This window comes from Ovis canadensis, chromosome 17, assembly GCF_042477335.2.
Source record: "Ovis canadensis isolate MfBH-ARS-UI-01 breed Bighorn chromosome 17, ARS-UI_OviCan_v2, whole genome shotgun sequence".
NCBI lineage: Eukaryota > Metazoa > Chordata > Mammalia > Artiodactyla > Bovidae > Ovis > Ovis canadensis.
Genome location: NC_091261.1, coordinates 50,777,903 through 50,799,709, shown reverse-complemented (window position 1 = coordinate 50,799,709; position 21,807 = coordinate 50,777,903). Strand labels below are relative to the sequence as shown.

General features: G+C 40.6%; 1 protein-coding gene and 1 pseudogene across 2 annotated transcripts in view; one reads left to right on the top strand and one right to left on the bottom strand.

Annotated features, from left to right (window-relative positions):
- The window catches only part of PPID (peptidylprolyl isomerase D), a 32,258-nt gene extending 16,502 nt beyond the window's left edge, over window positions 1-15,756 (bottom strand). Inside the window, exons 1-2 of one of the 2 annotated variants that reach the window (XM_069557105.1) lie at window positions 15,591-15,756; window positions 642-784 (exon numbers count right to left, since the gene is read on the bottom strand). The gene's annotated coding sequence lies outside the window, so the exon portion shown is untranslated. The remainder of the gene's footprint in view (window positions 1-641; window positions 785-15,590) is intronic. The other variant, XM_069557106.1, reaches the window with a different exon arrangement.
- On the top strand, window positions 8,411-9,413 carry LOC138422286 (mitochondrial carrier homolog 1 pseudogene; annotated as a pseudogene).
- Window positions 15,757-21,807: the final 6,051 nt, after the last annotated feature.

Below are 21,807 nucleotides of genomic sequence, written 5' to 3'. Positions count from 1 at the left end.
GAACCAATGACTGGGTTAGGATGCTGAGTTTCTCACTGTATGCCCATGTAGACAGATGGCATTGGGAACCAGAGGTCCCAACCGAAACACTTGCCGCCACACTAGACATTCTCAAATTTAGATCCAACCCTGGTGGTGGGGGAAGGTGGGATACCAGAAATTGGCAAAGATTATGGTATCACCAACCCTTTGGAATAGACAATTCAAAATTGAACTTAAAGGTGAGTTATCAAAAAATAAATTTGTGTTTATACGTTTGCTAGTTATAGGGTGTGACAAGGACACAGACAACTTCGGAGTAACACCCAAGCACGTTGTCAAAGACAGGAAATCAGGAAGGACACCAGGGTTTGGGGAGAAAGCTTCAGGATCTTAGATGTTTAAAGTCAGGCTCTGACAGCAAAATCGGAACTGGTCAACATGTAACTCTTTAAGGAGACAGCACAATTCTGCTCCTAGAGGGGAGGGCTGGTGTTAATAAGGTGGTAATGTGTGGGAGAGAGTACTGAGTTAGGGCCCCTGCTCTGAACCACATAGAGAAATGGCTGATTCCAATACAAGAACAATCAAGAACGGAAAAGCAATATACAGGCTCTGCCTACTATATGTATGACTCTATAAGAATAACTTGGTTTTCTGACCTGGAACATGGAACCAATGGAAGACAGCAGAGGCCACCAGGGGACAGCAGAGTCTACCAGGAGCAGAAATCATCCCACAGACAGAAATGGTGCCTGGGACTCCAGGCCTAAGGACTCCCAGTGTGACATTCTTCTTCTAGGTGCTGGAGGCGACACAACAAAAACAGTATTGATGATCAGTTGACAATAACACCAAGTAAGAGGGCTATGTCTGTTCCTTTTCTGAGGAGAAATTAAGATTAACTTTAACTATTTTCAGTTGCAAAATGTGTAGTTTTCTGATAGACCAGAACCAATGATAGATACACTGATGGGAACCCAAAAAACCATTGTTAAAATCCAGTTTACATTTATCTAAAAGGACTTCCTCGACATGGATTTTACAATTATCACAAAAATAATAACCAGCACCTACTGCTCACTGCCATGTGGCAGGCTCTGTGCTAAGTGCTTTACATAACAATGTTATTCAGTCTTCAACTTAACTGTGTCATAGGGGATATTAACATCCTATTATCAGACAAATAAGTGCCAGTGAGGTCACAAAAGTTGCCCAGTGTGACTCCAAAGCCAATTCAGAATGTATCGGGTTGGTCAAAAAGTTCCTTTGGTTTTTTAAGTAAAAATAAAAGACATATTTTTCATTTTCACCAAGAACTTTATTGAACAATATATTTACTGTTTGGTTCCACTACCTTTTGTCACTTTTCACTCAACTTCATAATTCCATTTTCCCCAAACTTTCTCTCTTATTGGGCAAAGAACTATTAATAGCAAGCCAGGGCTCTGTGGCTTAAACAGTAAAGAATCTGTCTGCAATGTGAGAGACCCACATTCAATCCCTGGGTTAGGAAGATCCCTGGGGAAAGGAATGGCAACCCACTCCACTATTGCTGCTGAGAAAATCCCATGGACAGAAGAGCCTGGCTGGCTATGGTCCACGAGATCACAAAGAATCAGACACAACTGAGTGACTATTAGTACCAGGTGCCTTTTACAGTATTCCAGGGAATTGAAGTTTTTTCCGTTAAGAGAATTTTGTAAAAACCAAAATAAATGGAAATTTAAAGGCTCAATGAATACAGGGATGAATTCGTAGCCAAGCTGTAACAGTTTTTGCCTGGTCATCAAAGAAATACGTGGCCTTGAATTATCCTGATAGAAGATTATGTGTTTTCTGTTGACTACTTCTGGACACTTTTCATGAAGTGCCTTCAGTTGGTCTGAGGGTAGTACTTGTTGGAATTAATCCTTTGGTCTTCCAGAAGGAGTTCATAATAGACGACTCCCTTTCAATCCCACCATATACACAATATCACCTTCTTTAGATGAATACTGGCCTTTGGTGTGGTTGGTGGTGTTTCATTTTGCTTAACTCACAATCTCTTCTGTTCCACATTATTTTAAAAATGTATTTTATTAGTTCTGGCTGTGCTGGGTCTTTGTTGCTGCACAAAAACTTTCTCTAGTTGTGGCAAGTGGTGGAAACTCTTCGCTGTGGTGTGTGAGCTTCTCATCACGGTGGATGGTTTCTCTTGTTGCAGAGTACAGGTTCTAGGTGCGAAGGCTTCAGTGACTGCAGTGCATGGGCTCAGTAGTTGGATCACTGGACCACCAGGAAATCCATATTCCACATTGCCAAGGTAAAAAATAGTCAAGACCTAAATGTTGTGAGTTATGTTTTATTTGGTGGCAATTTTAGGACTTTAACCCCAACAGACAGCATTTCAAGTGACCCTGAGCGAATTGTTCCGAGGACGCAGGGGTAGGGTGAATCAGGTTATATAGAAGTTTGTAACAAGAGGCAGGTAGTCTGAACATCAAAAGATTATTATTAATTAAGGAAAACCAGATATTTCAAGTTAAGGAATTTAGTGGGTTTTTTATGTATGGGAAAATGTATGAGTCTGGCCTTACTGAAATCATTTCTTTTACGTGTATCTCAGTTTTCTGGGTCAGTATCTTGGGATCTGATTTTTTACATCTTTAGTTTCTCGTTTGGTGTAGGGAGGAGTGGCAGCTTGAGGTGGCTCACTGGCTGCCACATAGCAGGCATTGTTCTTCCTGGGGGCACTCCAGGCCCCGAAATTTACCTTTGGAAGGCTAAGGATAGCTGATGGCTATGACATCCTTATTTACAGATATGGCAGGAAATACACTATTTCACAACATTATGTGCATTGTCCACTTTTCATCACCCATCACAATATATTTTAAAAGCAGAACATTTTCATTACCTTTAAGTAGAGAATCGCATGCAGAAATACAGTCAAGAAGGCTTTTTTTCACTTGTGTGGAAACCAAATATCAAAGCAATTATTAATAATATAACCAAGTTTGTGCAAATGATTTTCAGCTCTTGATTTGGATACTATGAGTATATCAGCCGTCTCCCACATGGTATAATATTGATTGTTCTCAATTAATGATTTGATTGCTGTCAACTTCAACTGGCTTACCTGACCATGAAGTGTTATCTAGAGAGAAATCTCTAGCATGAAACTTCAAAAACCACTTTTGACATGTTTGACCAGTCACAGCACCTTCTCCATTCACTACACAAATCTTTTTTTGTGTTTCAGTTATATTTTTAGCTTTCTTGAAATAATAAAGCTTTTATGCCTTTATGCCAAAATGTTGCTTTTTTCTTCCGTCTTCAATCTTAAAATGGGTACACAAAAATTCACCAATTTTGATGTTTTTTTTAATGCATGCTAATATGAGAGTGATCACACTACAATTTAACAAAATTGTTTTCAATGAAGCTAAAGAAAACTAAGCACTACTAGAGCCATCTTCAGAAAAAAACAAAAAAACATTTTGACCAACCCAGTACTAGAAAGGTAAAACCTAACACTCTATCTTTAAACCTATAAGTTTTAAGTATTGTGTAAGAAACACCAAGATATGTAAAGGGCCTTGAGCTCCTCATGACGTTAGCGCTGGACTTGGTTTATTCTTGCATAACTCAGTTTTGACCTGATATTATAAAGCAGTTTAGGCTCCTATACATTTTGTAAGTTATTGTTGTTGCCATTCGGTCATTCAGTCGTATCCAACTCTTTGCAACCCCATGGATTGCAGCACGCCAGGCTTCCCTGTCCTTCACCGTCTCCCTGAGTTTGCTCAAACTCATGTTCATCGAGTCAGTGATGCCATCCAACCATCTCATCCTCTGTCATCCCCGTCTCCTCCTGCTTTCAATCTTTCCCAGCATCAGGGTCTTTTCAAATGAGTCGGCTTTTCACATCAGATGGCCAAAGTATTGGAGCTTCAGCTTCAGCATCAGTCCTTCCAATGAATATTCAGGTTTGATTTCCTTAAGGACGTTGACTGGCTTGATCTCCTTACAGTCCACGGGACCCTCAAGGGTCTTCTCCAGGACCACAGTTCAAAAACATTAATTTTTCAGCGCTCAGTCTTCTTTATAGTCCAACTCTCACATCCATATTTGACTAAAGGCATTCCTGATAATACCAAAATCACAGAATGAACTACTTCCAAATTCTTTCTCAAAAACAAATAAACAAACATACTGTTATGTCATTTTTACAGGTGGCCAGAATAGTACTATCTATTGAAGGGAATAGGTTCCTAGAATTAAATTTGAAGGACTTTGAATTTGATTATGTTTAGTGAAACTAGGGTTTAATGGTTATCATATTCTTTATACAATTCCTGCTGATTGTTTTGTGGTTTCAGCTAGGCTTTGGTGCTGTGCTGTGGCTTCATCATCAAGATTTGGCAAGCAACAATGGGAAAGGAAGGATTTCTATGAAGTTGAGAGAAGAGTCATTCAAGTGCCCTGGACTGCACACCAGAAGCAAAGAGCTGACTTTGTGCTTTTGCCCACAGACTGGAATATCTCACCTTGCTAAGAAGAAAGGTTACAGAGAGGATTTTGATTTTTTTTCAGATCACAATGGTGGATCTATTTAAATCCTGGAACTCTGATGATTGCTCCAGAAATCCATGCAACAGAGCATCATCCAAAAAAGGTCAGCTTTTACTGTTAATATAAAACTGTGAGGCTGGTATTTGGATCCCTTTTCACAGAGGAGGAAACGGAGTACAGGACATTAAAGAAGTGCCCGAAGACCATGATGTCAAGCTGTCAGGCCATGAAACATGCCTCCTAAGTCCCCAAGGGCATTGTTCTTCCTCTATCTGGATGTTTAGGAATATCTGCCAATAATAACAATTTTGTTTTTGTCATTAACGATAACAGTTTTATCACTGTTGCTTTTGAGAAAAAGAAAAAAAAATGAGCCAACAGATTCAGTTGCTTCTTGAATATTCCCTTAACAGTGACTATTGGATCACACTGTTGAAAAGAGGCCGTGTATTCAGGTCATTAAAAAAATAAAAAAGCTTTTAAGCTTCAGATGGAGAATTTAGATCATAATTATCTAGTACATAGCTAAATTGCAACTAGATCTAGGAAAATAGAATTCCTCTGTACTCAGAATCTTGATACATGTTGGATGAGGACTCTATTCTTTTGATTTACTTTTATAGCTAATAAGATACTCAGATATAATAGAGTGATAATATTTGCTGAAGTAGTTCCATGAGCAGTACAACATCTACTGGGAAAAAAACTGTCGTTATTCAGCCAACATTACTGAGTACCTAACACCTGCTGGGCTAGCATATAGTTACAAGAACAATACAGTTGCTGTTTTTAAGGAGTTCACTGTTTTCTAAAAGAGACAAATCATGATAATAGATGCACAATTTATGTATATAATGCATATACATAATAATATGTATTATACTCAAGACACGGTGGGAAAAAATTGGAACATTAGACTTTAGAGATCTCTAACAATTTTATAGGGGAGGTGCGATTAAATCTAAGTCTTCTTAAATTCCAGAAAATACTTCACCAGGCTAAGAGACCAGAGTCTGGGGACACCTGTTAATATTATACATACAGCATGGCCTAAAAATGATTTCCATTTAAGAAATTAAAAGCCGGAGAAAGAAGAGTAGCTGTTATTCCCAAAGCATGGGAAGGTTAATATGCAGAACATCTGATGAGAGTAAGACCTAGATGCTCAGTTCATTGAGGAAAAAACTAGCGCAGTATGATGGTCTAAATATATCAAAGTCAAACAGAAAAAGAATTCTCCAAGTACTCACAATTTCACCCAGATTTGCTCAAAACTCACAACTATAGGCAAAACTTGGCTATATATAAATACATAATTCTAGAGTACACACAGTATTTTCATTCCTTCTCCAAAATCTAATGTTTGAGAGAAGTTTAAATAATACCAAAACTCTTAATTGTTCAAAGACTAACTCATGAGAAATTTTCATTTGTATGTGGAAAACTTTTCCTTCTAGTCATGCTCTTTGCCTAAGGAGATTTTTTTTTAATAATTAATTTTTATTGGAGTATAGTTTATTTCATTCTGTCTGTCCTCTGATGGATGAGGATAAGAGGTTTATGGAAGCTTCCTGATGGGAGGGACTGGCTGTGGGGACAACTGGGTCTTGCTCTGGTGGGCTCAGTAAATCTTTAATCCAATTTTCTGCTCATGGGTGGGCCTGTGTTCCCTCTCTGTAGTTTGGCCTGAGGCCAAACTATAGTAGGGGCAATGGCAGTAATGGCGACTTCCTTCAAAAGGAGTTATGCCAGCACACTACAGCTCCCAGGACTGTCATAGTCAGTGCCCCTGACCCCGTGGCAGGCCACTGTCGCCCACACCTTTGCTGGAGACTCCCAAACACTCACAGGCAAGTCTGGCTCAGTCTCCTGTGGGGTCACTGCTCCTTTCTTCTGTGTCCTGGTGCACACAAGGTTTTGCTGTGCCCTCCAAGAGTCTGTTTCCCCAGTCCTGTGGAAGTTCTGAAATCAAATCCCACCAGCCTTCAAAGTCAAATTCCCTGGGGGTTCTCAGTCTCTTTGCCGAATTCCCAGGTTGGGAAATCTGTTGTGGGCCCTAGAACTTTTCCAACAGGGCAAGAACCTCTTTCTTATAATTGTTCTCCAGTTTGTGGATCATCAGCTCAGTGACTCTACAGTGGAGCTAACAGGGACCTCCTCCAAGAGGACTTATAACCTCAGATATACAGATGACACCAGTCTTATGCCACAAAGCAAAGAAGAACCAAACAGCCCCTTGATGAAGGTGAAAGAGGAGAGTGAAAAAGCTGGCTTAAAACTCAACATTCAGAAAACTAAGATCATGGCATCCAGTCCCATCACTTCATGGCAAATAAATGGGGAAAAAATTGAAACAGTGACAGACTTTACTTTCTTGGGCTACAAAATCACTGCAGATGGTGACTGCAGCCATGAAATTAAAAGACACTTGCTTCTTGGAAGAAAAGCTATGACAAGCCTAAACAGTGTATTAAAAAGCAGAGACAATACTTTGCCGACAACGGTCCATATAGTCAAAGCTATGGTTTTTCCAGTAGTCACGTATGGATGTGAGAGTTGGACCACAACGAAGGCTGAGCCCCAAAGAATTCATGCTTTTGAACTGCAGCGTTGGAGAAGAAGACTGTTGAGAGTCCCTAGGACTGCAAGGAGATCAATACCTGTCGATCCTAAAGGAAATCAGTCCCAAATACTCGTTGGAGGGACCGATGCTGAAGCTGAAGCTGAAGCTCCAGTACTTTGGCCACCTGATGCGAGGAGGCGACTCTTTGGAAAAGACATTGATGCTAGGAAAGATTGAAGGCTGGAGGAGAAGGGGACAACAGAAAGTGAGATGATTGGATGGCATCACCAACTCAATGGACATGAGTTTGAGTAAGCTCTGGGAGTTGGTGATGGACAGGGATGCCAGGCGTGCTGCAGTCCATGGGGTCACTAAGAGTCAGACATGACTGAGCAACTGAACAACAAACAACAAATAGTTGATTTACAATGTTGTATTAGTTTCTGCTATACACCAAAGTGATTCAGTTATACATATACACGTATCCACTCTTTTATATTCTTTTCCAATATAGGCCATTAAAGGGTACTGAGTACAGTTCCCTGTGCTACACGGCAGGTTCTTATCTATTTTATGTATAGTAGTATGTATATGTTAATCCAAATCTTCCAGTTTATCCCTCCCCTACTGTCCACCTTGGTAATGATAAATTTGTTTTCTATATTTCTATTTTGTAAGTAGTTCATTTGTACCATTTTTAAAGAATCCACGTATACATGATATCATGTAGTACGTGTCTTTCTCTGCCTAGCATTATTTTATTCTTTTTATGGCTGAGTAATATTCCATTGTGTATACGTACCACATCTTCTGTATCTATTCCTCTGTCAGTGGACATTTAGTAGATTTTTTAAACTGTTGTTTTTGTTTAGTCACTAAGTCATGCCTGACTCTTTGTGACCCCCATGAACTACAGTGGGCCAGGCTTCCCTGTCCTTCACCATCTTCTGGAGTTTGCTTGAACTCAAGTCCACTGAGTCAGTAATGCCATTCAACCATCTCATCCTCTGTTGCTCCCTTCTCCTCCTGTCTTCAATCTTCCACAGCATCAGGGTCTTTTCTAATGAGTCAGCTCTTCACATCAGATGGCCAAAGTATCGGTGCTTCAGCATCAGCATCAGTCCTTCCAGTGAATATTCAGGGTTGATTTCATTTAGGATTGACTGGTTTGATCTCCTTACAGTCCAAGGGACTCTCCAGAGTCTGCTCCATCACCACAGTTCAAAAGCATCAATTCTTCTGTGCTCAGTTACCAGATAGTTATGGGAGGTGGGGAGCCCAAGAAAGAGCTGAGGCAGAGTATCAGCGTGGATGCAGGCCCAGGCTCCCCATCTGCCACTGGCACCCCAGCACATACCCCAGACCTGTGGTGCATCCATGAGGCTGGGCTCCAGGGAAAACACCCGGGCCACTGAGGCTCTTTTCCCAGTGCTGGGTAAGGCAGTGATCAGGAACCCACTGCTCTACGTGAAGTCTCTTATCCAGATAGGTCATGAGTGGTCCCACCATTGGGACCAGCATGCCAGGGAGGAAGGTCCTCTGCCCACAAAGCTTCCTCATCTACACTGCAGACCCTGTGCAAGCAGATGGGAAGCTAGGCTGTTCCCAGGCCTGAGCCCCTGGCTGATGTCTGCCACCCTCCCCACAATGACCTGGATGGTATCTCCATCTTTCCTCTGGCTGAGATGGAGATGGCTTCCAGCACAGATGACATAAGGACATCTCTGAATAGAAGTGGTGAAGGAGACCCCTAGAGATGGCAATGCAGGTCGGGTCCCGCATGCTGGCCTGCCCCTCTGCCTATCGTCTCCATGAGCTGCACAGTTGGTTCTGTGGACAGAGGGCCAAGGACAGCCCAGAGTTGAGCCCCAGGGGAAGATTTTCACAGAAGAGCGGCTGCTGGGATTCTCTCTGGGCTTAACCCCTCAACTCCTGGGAGATGCAGTTTTCCTATGGACCTGCTGGTCACTTCATCAATGCCTACCTGGTGGTGACTGCATGAGGGACACCCCAAGAGGACTGGGCAATGAGACCACAATCCAGGTTCCCAGTTCAGCCAGGCCCTGGCCATCTGGAGCCACCCTAAATTTGTGATGGGGGTCTCAGTTAGCATGTTGACCTACCCCTTCCTGCTGCTCAGCAATCTCATGGCTGTGAATAACTGTGGGTTGCATGCCAGGTTCCCTGCTCACTCCCCAGTGTTCCAATCCTGGCCCCACTGCTAGAAGGACCTGAGTGTGCAAGGCCAGCACGTCTGAGGCTCCAGTGTGCTTTTCTGCTGGGTGGCACAGGATCGTGCTTTGTCCTGAAGTAAAATGAATCATGTGAAAACAACAGAAGGATCTCTGTTCATTTCCAAGGCAAACCATTCAATATCAGAGTAGTCTAAGTCTATGCCCCAACCACTAATGATGGAGAAAGTGAAGTTGAACGCTTATATGAAGACTTACCTATAAGACCTTCTAGAACTAACACCAAAAACAGATGTCCTTTTCATCATAGGAGACTGGAATACAAAAGCAGGAAGTGAAGAGATACCTGGAGTAACAAGCGCCTTTGGCCTTGGAATACAAAATGAAGCAGGCAAACCCTAACAGAATTTTCCCAAGACAACGCACTGGTGATAGCAAGCACTGTTGCTATCACCAGTTCCAACAACACAAGAAACGTCTTTGTACATGAACATCACAAGATGGTCAATACCAAAATCAGATTGGTTATATTTGCAGCCGAAGACAGAGAAGTTCTATAATCACAAAAGCAAGACCAGGAGCTGATTGTAGTTCAGATCATGAACTCCTTATTGCAAAATTCAGACTTATATTGAAAAGAGTAGGGAAAATCACTAGGCCTTTCAGGTATGACCTAAATCAAATCCCTTATGATTATACAGTGAGGGTGACAAATAGATTCAAGGGATTAGATCTGATACACAGAGTGCCTGAAGAACTATGCATGGAGGTTGGTAACATTGTACAGGAGGTGGTGATAAAACCATTCCCAAGAAAAAGAAATGCAAAAAGACAAAATGGTTTTCTGAGGAGGCCTTACAAATAGCTGAGAAAAGAAGAGAACCACAAAGCAAAGGAGAAAAGGAAAGATATATCCATCTGAATGCAGAGTTCCAAAGAATAGCAAGGAGAAATTAGAAGGCCTTCTTAAAGTGAACAATTCAAACTGATAGAGAAAAACACTAGAATGGGAAAGACTAGCGCTCTCTTCAAGAAAATGAGATATACCAAGGGTACATTTCATTCAAAGATGGGCATAATAAAGGACAGAAATGGTACAGAACTAACAGAAGCAGAAGATATTAAGAAGAGGTGACAAGAATACACAGAAGAACTATACAGAAAAGGTACTAATGACACAGATAACCACAATGGTGTGATCACTCACCTAAAGACAGATGTCCTGCAGTGTGAGTGTAAAGTCAAGTGGGCCTTAGGAAGCATCACGAAGAACAAAGTTAGTAGAGGTGATGGAATTCCAGCTGAGCTATTTCAAATCCTAAATGATGATGCTATTAAAGTGCTGCATTCAATATGTCAGCAAATTTAGAAAACTCAGCAGTGGCAACAGGATTGGAAAAGGTCAGTTTTCTTTCCAATCCCAAAGAAAGACAGTGCCAAAGAATGTTCAAACTACCACAGAGTTGCACTCATTAAACATACCAGCAAGTAATGCTCAAAATCTTTCAAGCTAGTCTTCAAAAGTACGTGAACAGTGAACTTCCAGATGTTCAAGCTGGATTTACAAGAGGCAGAGGAACCAGAGATCAAATTGCCAACATCCATTGGATCATAGAAAAAGCAAGAGAACTCCAGAAAAACTTCTGCTTCATTGACTATGCTAAAGCCTTTGACTGTGTGGATCACAACAAACTGTGGACATTTCTTAAAGAGATAGGAATACCAGACCACCTTGCCTACATTCTGAGAAACGTGTCTGCAGGTCAAGAAGCAACAGTTAGAATTGGACATGGAACAGTGGACTGGTTCAGAATTGTGAACGGAGTACGTCAAGGTTGTAATTGCCGCCCTGCTTATAACTTACTTGCAGAATGCACATCATGTGAAATGCTGGGCTGGATGAATTACAAGCTGGAATCAACACTGCCAGGAGAAACATCAACAACCTCAGATATGCAGATGACACCACCGTTAGAGCAGAGCAGGAAAAGGAACTAAAGAGTGTGTTGATGAAGGTGAAAGGAAAGTGAAAAAGCTGGCTTAAAACTCAATATTCAAAAAACTAAGATCATAGCATCCAGTTCCATCACTTCATGGCAAATAGATGGGGAAAAAATAGAATCAGTGATAGACTTTATTTTCTTGGGCTCTAAAATCACTTCTGATGGTAACTGCAGTCATGAAATTAGAAGACGCTTGCTCCTTGGAAGAAAAACTATGACAAACTTAGAAAGCATATTAAAAAGTAGAGACATCGCTTTGCCAACAAAGGTCTGTATAGTAAAAGCTATGGCTTTTTCCAGTAGTCACATATGGGTGTGAGAGTTGGACCATAAAGAAGGCTGAATGCCAAAGAATTGATGCTTTTGAACAATGGTGTTAGAGAAGACTCTTGAGAGTCCCTTGGACTGCAAGGAGATCAAGCCAGTCAATCCTAAAGGAAATCAATCCTGAATGTTCATTGAAAAGACTGATGCTGAAGCTGAAGCTCCAATACTTTGGCCACCTCAGCTGAAGAGCCAACTCACTGGAAAAGACCTGGATGCTGGGAAAGATTGATGGCAAGAGGAGAAGGGGACGACAGAGGAAGAGATGGTTAGATGGCATCACCAACTCAATGGACATGAATTTGAGCAAACTCCAGAAGATAGTGGAGGACAGGGAATCCTGGCGTGCTGCTGTTCATAGGGTTGCAAAGAGTTAGACACAACTGAGTGACTGAGTAACAATGACAACAAACAGAGTTCAGTTCAGTTCACAAATCACCCAAAACACCACGCTGTCTGAGCCTGGCCACTGTGGTGAGGCCTGATCATTTCCAGGCACCTGTCAGAGCAACGGAGCAGCACCTAGAAGTGCTCCAGACTGGCTGGACTCCGGTTTCTATATTCCCCCTATGCTTCTCTGGAAGCAGGGTTGGGTGGGGTTGAAGCTGCGACCAGTGGATTGATGACTGTTAGACCCAGGAATTTTGGGTTAGGGCTGGGGAATTGGGGCAGACTCCCCTACTTTGCACATTTCCTAAGTCTGTCTTGTGCAGGGGACCAGAGAATGGCTTGTGGAGGCCCAAGTTGGATGAGCAAAGGGTTGTGAGGTCAGGTACCACCTCCCCCATTCACATCTCTGGGATCAGCCCCGGCTCTGATCCTGCTGGCCAGCTGGGACCTTTGCTCTCTTGCTTTGTAAATAGACTGTGATCCCCTTTCACAAGGCCACCAGCCTGTCCAGGTCTTTGCTGGAAGCTCACTTTATTTTTCTCAACACTGGCGGCACCTTCTGGATGGAAATCATGTGACTGCTCAGAACATGGCCGCCTCGTCGAATGCTTGTCTGTTTAATGGAGATGCCTTTCATGCAGGATATGGTTACCCATGCAGTTGTGAATACCCAAGTGTTAGGCAGATCGTGACTCTAGTCCTATCCAATGTAAAGGTCCTGGGACTTCCCTGGTGGTACAGTGGAGAGTGATCTGCCTGCCAGTGCAGGGAACATAGGTTCAATCCTCAATCAGGGAAGATCCACATGCTGTGGAGCAGAAAGCCTGTGTGCCACAACTGCTGAAGTCCATGTGACTACAGCCTGCGCTCTATGCAGAAAGAGAAGCCTCCACAGTGAGAAGTCCATGCACTTCAATGAAGAGTAGCCATGGCTCAGCACAAGTAGAGAAAGCCCAGGCTCAGTAACAAAGATACAGCACAGCCTAAATAAATATACATATAAGAGTTCCTAATAAGATTTGACCCTTTCTCCCTCAAATAAATATATTGATGATGATTTAGGGGGAAAAAAAACATATTTTAACAACTTTATGAAAAATGTAAATGATGACAAACTCAGATTGTGGGACTTTATGAGCTAAAAGAAGCACCTTCATAATTTATAGTAAGGCACATTTTATTGTTTAAAATTATTTGTATATTATGAAATTTGTAGAATTTAAAATTTTAAACAGCTGATTTTAAAATTCTTTGGGCATCTTTATTTTAGTGGAAGATAGTTAATTAACATTAAATTGAAATTTTATTTTTTTAAATGAATAAAGTTTTAACTTTTTATTTTGTCTTGGAGTACAGCCAATTAACAGTGTTGTGATAGTTCAGTTGAACAGCAAAAGGACTCAGCCATACATATACATGTATCAATTCTCTTAAACTCAATAGTCTCAATCAATTTCGTCAAACTCCCCTTTCATCCAGGCTGCCACATATTGAGCAGAGTCCTCTGTGCTCTACAGTAGGTCCATGTTGGTTATACATTTTAAATATAGCAGTCTGTCATGTCCATCCCTAACTCCCTAACTATCCCTTCCTTCCATCCTTCCCCCCACCAACCAAATGTTCATTCTCTAAGTCTGTGAGTCTGTTTCTGTTTTGTAAATAAGTTCATTTGTATCATGTCTTTTTGGATTCTACATATAAGGAATGTCACGTGATATTTTTCCTTCTGATTTACTTCACTCAATATGACAATCTGTAAGTCCATCCATGTTGCTTTATTTTAGTGGAAGATAATCAATTGCCATTAAGTTGAAATTTTAAAAAAGCACTAATATTTGTTGCATGCTGTGTCACAAGTGTTCCGTATACTATACTTACTTTTTAAAAAGAAAACTGCACATTAAACAGTGAAGTAAGTCAGAAAGAGAAAGACAAATATCATATATTAATGCATATATATGGAATCTACAAAGACGGTACTGATGAACCTATTTGCAAGGCAGCAATGGAGAGGCAGACAGAGAACAGACTTGTGGGCACCTTAGGGTAAGGAGAGGGTGGGATTAGTTGAGAGAGTAGCATGGAAACATATACATCTCCGTATGTAAAATAGATAGCCAGTGGGAATTTGCTGTGTGATGCAGTGAGCTCACACTTGGTGCTCTGTGACAACCTAGAGGGGTGGGAGGGCTGTTCAAGAGGGAGGGGATTTATGTATACCTATCACTGATTCCTGTTGATATATGGCAGAAACCAATATAATATTATAAAGCAGTTATCTTTCCATTAAAACAAATCTTAAAAATTAAGTTACACATTCAAAGAGTACAATCAAAAGACAGAAAAGATATTTACTGAAAAGTTATCTGGATGCTCAAGAAATTCTTTAAAAATTTCCACCAGGAAATTGCAGCTTTAGAGGAAATCAATGCTATTCTTTTCTTGAGTGTTTTTCTTGAGCTTTTTTGTGATTATACAAACAAATATGTGTGTGTGTGTCTTTATTTCCATCCTGTTTTTACATACTGTTCTACATCTTGTTGCTTCTGATTAGCAGTATATCCTGCAAATATCCCATTTGGTGACACAAATATTTCCTTGTTATTTATTACAGCATGATATTTGATTGCATGAGTCCATCAGAACAAACCTTTATAGATGGAAATTTAGTTTTTTTGTACTCTATTCTTATTATAACAGTGCTGTATTAAATATTTGTATACAGTTATCAGTTTGCTCATTTACACATATATCTATCTATTTAATAAATTCCAGCTAGAGGAATGCTTGTCAGAGGTATGTATATGTATTTGATAAATATTGTTAGATATTGCCAAATTGTTTTATGTGGTGTTTGGATACATTTACACTCCCCCAAGCAATGTATGAGAGTATCTGTCTCCACCAGACTCTCACCACCAAAGGTGTTTTTAATCTTCTTGATATTTGCCAATCAGATAGGAAAGAAGTACCTTATTTGTGCTTTAAATGGATTTTCTTATTAATCCCTATAACAATAAGTACTAACACCATTTTGTATATGAGGAAATTAAGGCTTACGGAAGTTGGGTTACTTGCTCAAAGTTACTCAGATAAAAGGCGGAAGAATCAGGATTAAACTCACTCTTTTCTGTGTCTTAAACAAAACTCCTAACCCTTAAGGATCACAAGCCAATAAATAACCTTAAAACTTAAATTATATTTCTCATAATCATTTTTGATGATTCAGAAATTAATTGAAAAGGTAGAGCAGAATAGCATAGTATCTTAGTGTCAGCATTATTGATATAATTATCACTGAACAATAGTTGTATTGTCCTGGTTTAAAAAGCACCCTTGTGGATAGATGCCAGGTAAACTGGCTTCAGTGGTCTCATATGCCATCACCAAACATGAAAAATTTCATCCCATTCTCCAAAACTTCAGCCCTCAGAATCCACACTCAGTGGCCTCGTTTCATAGCTAGCTGAACACAGAGGAATTAATTTATAAAAATTGAAATAAAACTTCATTAAGCCTAAAATGTTGATGTCACAATAACATGCTTGGAATCTAAAAGGTAGCAGAAGGATTCCACAATACCTTTCTTCTCCATAGCTCAGAGCACTTGGCAGGTTTAAGTATAGGTCTTCCTCACAGGTTGATGGTGTAAGTCTGCAAAACGAACAACTGAAACCACGTGACTATTCCCTGCCAACTTCTGACATTATTAGTGAGACTGTGCGTGCGGTGGAGAAACCAACTAGATGAAAATCATGTGCTCACAGCGTTTCAGGCTGCAATTTGGAAACATCACACGTGCCCGTTCTGGGTGTGGGCTCACAGCGTGTGACAGGTCTGACTTGTTTGCAGTTCTCAGCAGTGTGAGTTTGAGGTCTCTGCCTGCCCAGAGAGGTTTCACAAAGAGGAAACACTATTACCTCAACCTCAGCTCAGAAGCACCAAAGTCTGCCCTAGAATCTTCTGGGTGGCGTTTCATGTCAACAAAGAAAACAAGGAGCACTTACTAAATGGTGTGGAGGCAGACAGGGGTCCATCTAGAAAAACAACAAAGTCAGACATCTTTCTTACATCTTATACCCAAATGAATTCCTGATGTATAAAAGATTTACATGTAAAGAAAAAGAAAAGTTACCTCAAATGGGAGAGGGCTTTTATGACGCAATACTCAGAACCCATAAAAGAAAATATTAATGAAATAAACTTTCAATTTTTAAAAATTCTGTATAGAAAAACCCACCATAAGTAAAGTAAAAAGCAAATGATAAACCGGAGTTATTTTATTTTGTTGACTGAAAAGAAATACACAATGTGAGAGTTGCGAGGTAAGTTTTATTTGGGGCAAAATGAAGACTATAGCCTGGGAGAGAGCATGTAAGATAGCTCTGAGAAACTGATCCAAAGACGTAGGGAGAGCGGTCAGTGTTATATACGACTCTGGTGGAAAGGGGTACACAATCAAGCACACATTTTGGCAGAGGGTTACTGCTAGTCATAAGAAGCAGATGTCTCTGTTAATGATTTTAGCGCTTTTCTAGATACGAAATGCAACCATGGGGCTCAAAAAATCATCTCCTGAAAATATTTAACTCTCTGAAGGCCTTTTCTGCCAGTTTTTCCTAGCACAGAGTGTGCCTCATTTCTGATCTCCACACTGGACTCCTTTCAGGGAGTGCTGAAGGTCAACAGCTGCAGCAGCACATGATATAACCCTTGTTAAAAAGTGCCAATTTGTAGTTGAGAATTCTAGCTATGATCACAAACCAAGTACTCATTTCTGTAATGTACAAAGAGTTTCTACACATCAATAAGAATCAGGCCAATACTTTTAGAAAAGTGGATGAGGAATATGAACATACAGTTCTCAGAAATGGAAATTCAAATGGCTCTTACACTGATATTCAAATTCTCACATGAGAAAAGAAACACAAATTAAATAACACTGTGATTGTCAAAAGATTTAAAAGCTCTTAATAGCCTCCATTGGCCAGGCTCAATGGGAAACGTGTATGCTCACCATTTCCTTCTCCAGGGGATCTTCCCCACCCAAGGATTGAACCCAGGACTCCCACACTGTGGGCAGACGCTTTAACCTCTGAGCCACCAGGGAAGCCCTATGCATTATTAGTGAAAGCAATTTGGTCATATTCTAGTATTTATCAGAACTCAAATGCTTATTTTCTTTTACCCATCAGTTCTACTTCTAAGGGAGTGTAGTTCTGCAGAGAGCTGTCAGGAAAGGACTCCATGGAAAGGCAATGCCTAAAGAAGTGAGGGAATAAGTTATACTGATGCAGTGGAAAGACCATCTGAGGCAGAGTACCAACTGCTAAGGAGGTGGAGGAGGGCGGGAGAGGAGGGTGGGGAGAGGGAGGCAGGCAAGTGGTGGAACACCAGGAGGGCTAGTGTGGCCAGCCTGGAGAGAGCAAGCTGAGGAGAATATGGGGTATGTGGCAGAGGAGTTTTGGAGAAGCAGGACACAGAGGATCTCACAGGTCATTTTAAGGACTTCAACTTTGACTGTAAAGAAATGGGGAAATCACTCAGATACTCTGAGCAGAGAAGTGATCTGATGAAACCTACATTTTTTTTAGCTGAAGTTGATTTACAATGTTGTGTTAATTTCTGGTGTAAATCAATGTTACTGAGATATATATTATATGTCATATATGATATTGAGAGCCAATTCTTAGGTAGGTTGATAAGAAGTCCAGGGTCCCCGAGGAGGAGGAGGAGGAGGAGGAGGAGGAGGAGGAGGAGGAGGAGGAGTTGGAGGAAGGAAGGGGTCTGGAGTTCTCAAGGAAGAGAAAAGGACAAACTTTCTTTTCCAATTGAGCTATTTCAAATCCTGGAAGATGATGCTGTGAAAGCGCTGCACTCAATATGCCAGCAAATTGGGAAAACTCAGCAGTGGCCACAGGACTGGAAAAGGTCAGTTTTCATTCCAATCCCAAAGAAAGGCAATGCCAAAGAATGCTCAAACTATGGCACAATTGCACTCATCTCACACACTAGTAGAGTAATGTTCAAAATTCTGCAAGCCAGACTTCAGCAATATGTGAACCGTGAACTTCCAGATGTTCAAGCTGGTTTTAGAAAAGGCAGAGGAACCAGAGATCAAATTGCCACCTTGAAAAAGCAAGAGAGTTCCAGAAAAACATCTATTTCTGCTTTCTTGACTATGCCAAAGCCTTTGACTGTGGGATCACAATAAATTGTGGAAAATTTTGAAAGAGATGGGAATACCAGACCACTTGACCTGCCTCTTGAGAAACCTATATGCAGATCAGGAAGCAACAGTTAGAATTGGACATGGAACAACTGATTGGTTCCAAATAGGAAAAAGAGTATGTCAAGGCTGTATATTGTCACCCTGCTTAATTAACTTATATGCAGAGTACATCATGAGAAACGCTGGGCTGGAAGAAGCACAAGCTGGAATCAAGATTGCCAGGAGAAATATCAATAACCTCAGTTATGCAGAGGACACCACCCTTACGGCAGAAAGTGAAGAGGAACTAAAAGCCTCTTGATTAAAGGGAAAGAGGAGACTGAAAAAGTTGACTTAAAGCTCAACATTCAGAAAACGAAGATCGTGGCATCTGGTCCCATCACATCATGGGAAATAGGTGGGGAAACAGTGGAAACAGTGTCAGACTTTATTTTTCTGGGCTCCAAAATCACTGCAGATGGTGATTGCAGCCATGAAATTAAAAGACGCTTACTTCTTGGAAGGAAAGTTATGACCAACCTAGATAGCATATTCAAAAGCAAAGACATTACTTTGCCAACAAAGGTCTGTCTAGTCAAGGCTATGGTTTTTCCGGTGGTCATGTATGGATGTGAGAGTTGGACTGTGAAGAAAGCTGAGCACTGAAGAATTGATGCGTTTGAACTGTGGTGCTGGAGAAGACTCTTGAGAGTCCCTTGGACTGCAAGGAGATCCAACTAGTCCATTCTAAAGGAGATCAGCCCTGGGATTTCTTTGGAAGGAATGATGATGCTAAAGCTGAAACTCCAGTACCTTGGCCACCTCATGCGAAGAGTTGACTCATTGGAAAAGACTCTGATGCTGGGAGGGATTGAGGGCAGGAGGAGAAGGGGACGACAGAGGATCAGATGGCTAGATGACATCACCCACTCGATGGACATGAGTTTGGGTGATCCGGGAGTTGGTGATGCACAGGGAGGTATGGCGTGCTGCAGTTCATGGGGTTACAAAGAGTTGGACATGACTGAGCGACTGAACTGAACTGAACTTGTCTTGGTCATTATAACAGTGTATCTTGCTCAAGGACATGTTTCTCCTTAACAAGGACCTTCTAATCTTCGTATCTCAAGATATATGCTGTGGGAGTGGGTCTGGTAAGACATTTCTATTGTTGGTCCTAATCTTGTTAATTTAACATGTATGTTGTGAGAATGGGTCCTGTAAAAGTATATAAGGCCTTGATAAGACTAGTGAGTGGGGGGCACTCTGCATCCCACTTCTGATGTCTATGTCAGAAGTTTTCTCTGTCCCGTTTTCACTTTAATAAAACTCTGCTATACAAAAGCTCTCGAATGATCAAGACTGGTCCACAGTCACAAAGCTAAATCTTCTTCGGAGTTCACAAATTCAACATGGTTCATCATAAGCTATCACTATATCATATCATATCATATCATATATTATATTATATATATTTTCAGATTCTTTACCATTTTAGGTTATTACAAGATATTGAGTATATTTCTCTGTACTATACACTAGGCCCTTGTTGTTTATCTATTTTATATATAGTTATGTGTATATGTTAATCCCAAATTCCCAATTTATCCCTCTCTCACTTTCCCCTTCGGTAACCATAAGATTGTTTTATATGTTTCTGTTTTGTAAATAAGTTCATTTGTATCATTTTCTAAGATTCAGCATATATAAGTCCATTCATGTTGCTGTGAATGGCATTGTTTCATTCCTTTTTATGGCTGAGTAATATTCCATTGGGTATATGACTACATCTCCTTCACCCATTCATCTGTTGATTTACATTTAGGTTGCTTCTATATCTTGATTATTCTAAACAGTGCTGTTATGAACATTAGGGTGAAGCTATCTTTTCAAACTGGTGTTCTTCATTTCCTCTGGATATATGTCCAGGAGTGGGATTACAGAATCATATTGTAGCTGTTTTTAGTTTTAGGTTTTTTTTTTAAGGATCTTCCATATTGTTCTCTAAAGTGCCTGCATCAATTTACATTTCAATCAACAGTGAAGGTGGGTTCTTTTCCCCCGCCTCTTTGACAATGTAATTTCTGTTCTTTTTAATCATAGCCATTCTGACTGGAGTGAGGGGTGACCTACATTTTTGATACCTCACTCAAGCTGCCATGCTAAGAACAAGGGAGTGGGATGGAGCAGTTAGCAACAATGGTGTGAGGTAAGAGACAACATGGGTTGAATCAAGATGACAGGATTCATGTCAATGTATGGCAAAACCAATACAGTATTGTAAAGTAAAAAAAAATAAACAAATAAAAAATAAAGAGAAAAAAAAAAAAAAGATGACAGGAGGAGAGGTGTGGGATAGATCCAGAATGTAGGTATATTTTGAAGGTAGAGTCGCCTAGATTAGTGACAGATTCTATTTGGGGTCAACAGAAAGAATCTAGAATGACTCTAAGATTTTTGAACTGAAAAACTGGAAAGAAAGGCATTGCTATCAACTTCAAGGAAGGCATCTTACGGAGGAACAGGTCAGGAAGGAGCTCAGATGTCAAATCACAGACAGGACTATGTTGAGGTGCTCGCTAGACACAGAAATGGAAATACCAGCTCAACAGCTGACTACATGAACCTGGGGTTTGGAGAGATCTGGCCAAAGCTATACAATTAGGAAATCAGCACGTATAAAATGGCCATTGATGCCTGAGAACTGGATGAGAGCACCAAGTTAGTGCACACAAAGAAGAAAAATGAAAAAGAATCCTCTAGCAAGTGGACGTAGGAGTGGTCAGAGGAGCCACAAAGCAGACTGGGAAGGAGCAACGAGTAGGGAAGAGTGGAACCCCAGTGCCGAGGCCGGTGAGCCAGACAAAGGAGGCCCCCAATGGGCTGGAGCAGGAAGAGGAGCCTGAGCGTGGGCCCCTCCATACGTCGTAGTGACACGGGTCATCAAGGAACCTGACCACTCACAGTCTGGGATGGCAATATAGTAAACATGAGACTGTGATGGATTCCAGAAAGCAGAGAATCAAGTCTCAAGATGTTACTACCACTCATCCAAAAAAAAAAAAAAAATGAATGAAATAATGCCATTTGAGCAGCATGGACGGACCTAGAGATTGCTAAGTGAAGTAACTCAGACAGAGAAAGACAAATATTAATATATGATACCACTTATATGTAGTATTTAAAATAGTGTTATAAGTGAACTTATTGACAAAACAGAAGTAGACTCACAAACATAGAAAACAAGCTTACGGTTATCAAAGGGGGAAGGGGGGAGAGAAAAATTAGGATTTTAGGGTTAAGAGGTATTTAGTATCATACATAAAATAGGTAACCAACAATAACCTACTGTATAGCAAAGGGAACTACATTCAGTATCTTGTAATGACCTACAATGGAAAAGAATCCAAAAAAGAATATTTATTTTTATTATGTGACATAATATTTATATATAACTAATATTTATATTATATGTATAACTGAATCCCTTTGGTGTATATCTGAAACTAACACAACACTGTAAATCAACTTTGACTTTTAAAAATTATTTAAAAAGTGCTTATTACTACCAGCTTATAAGAAATACAG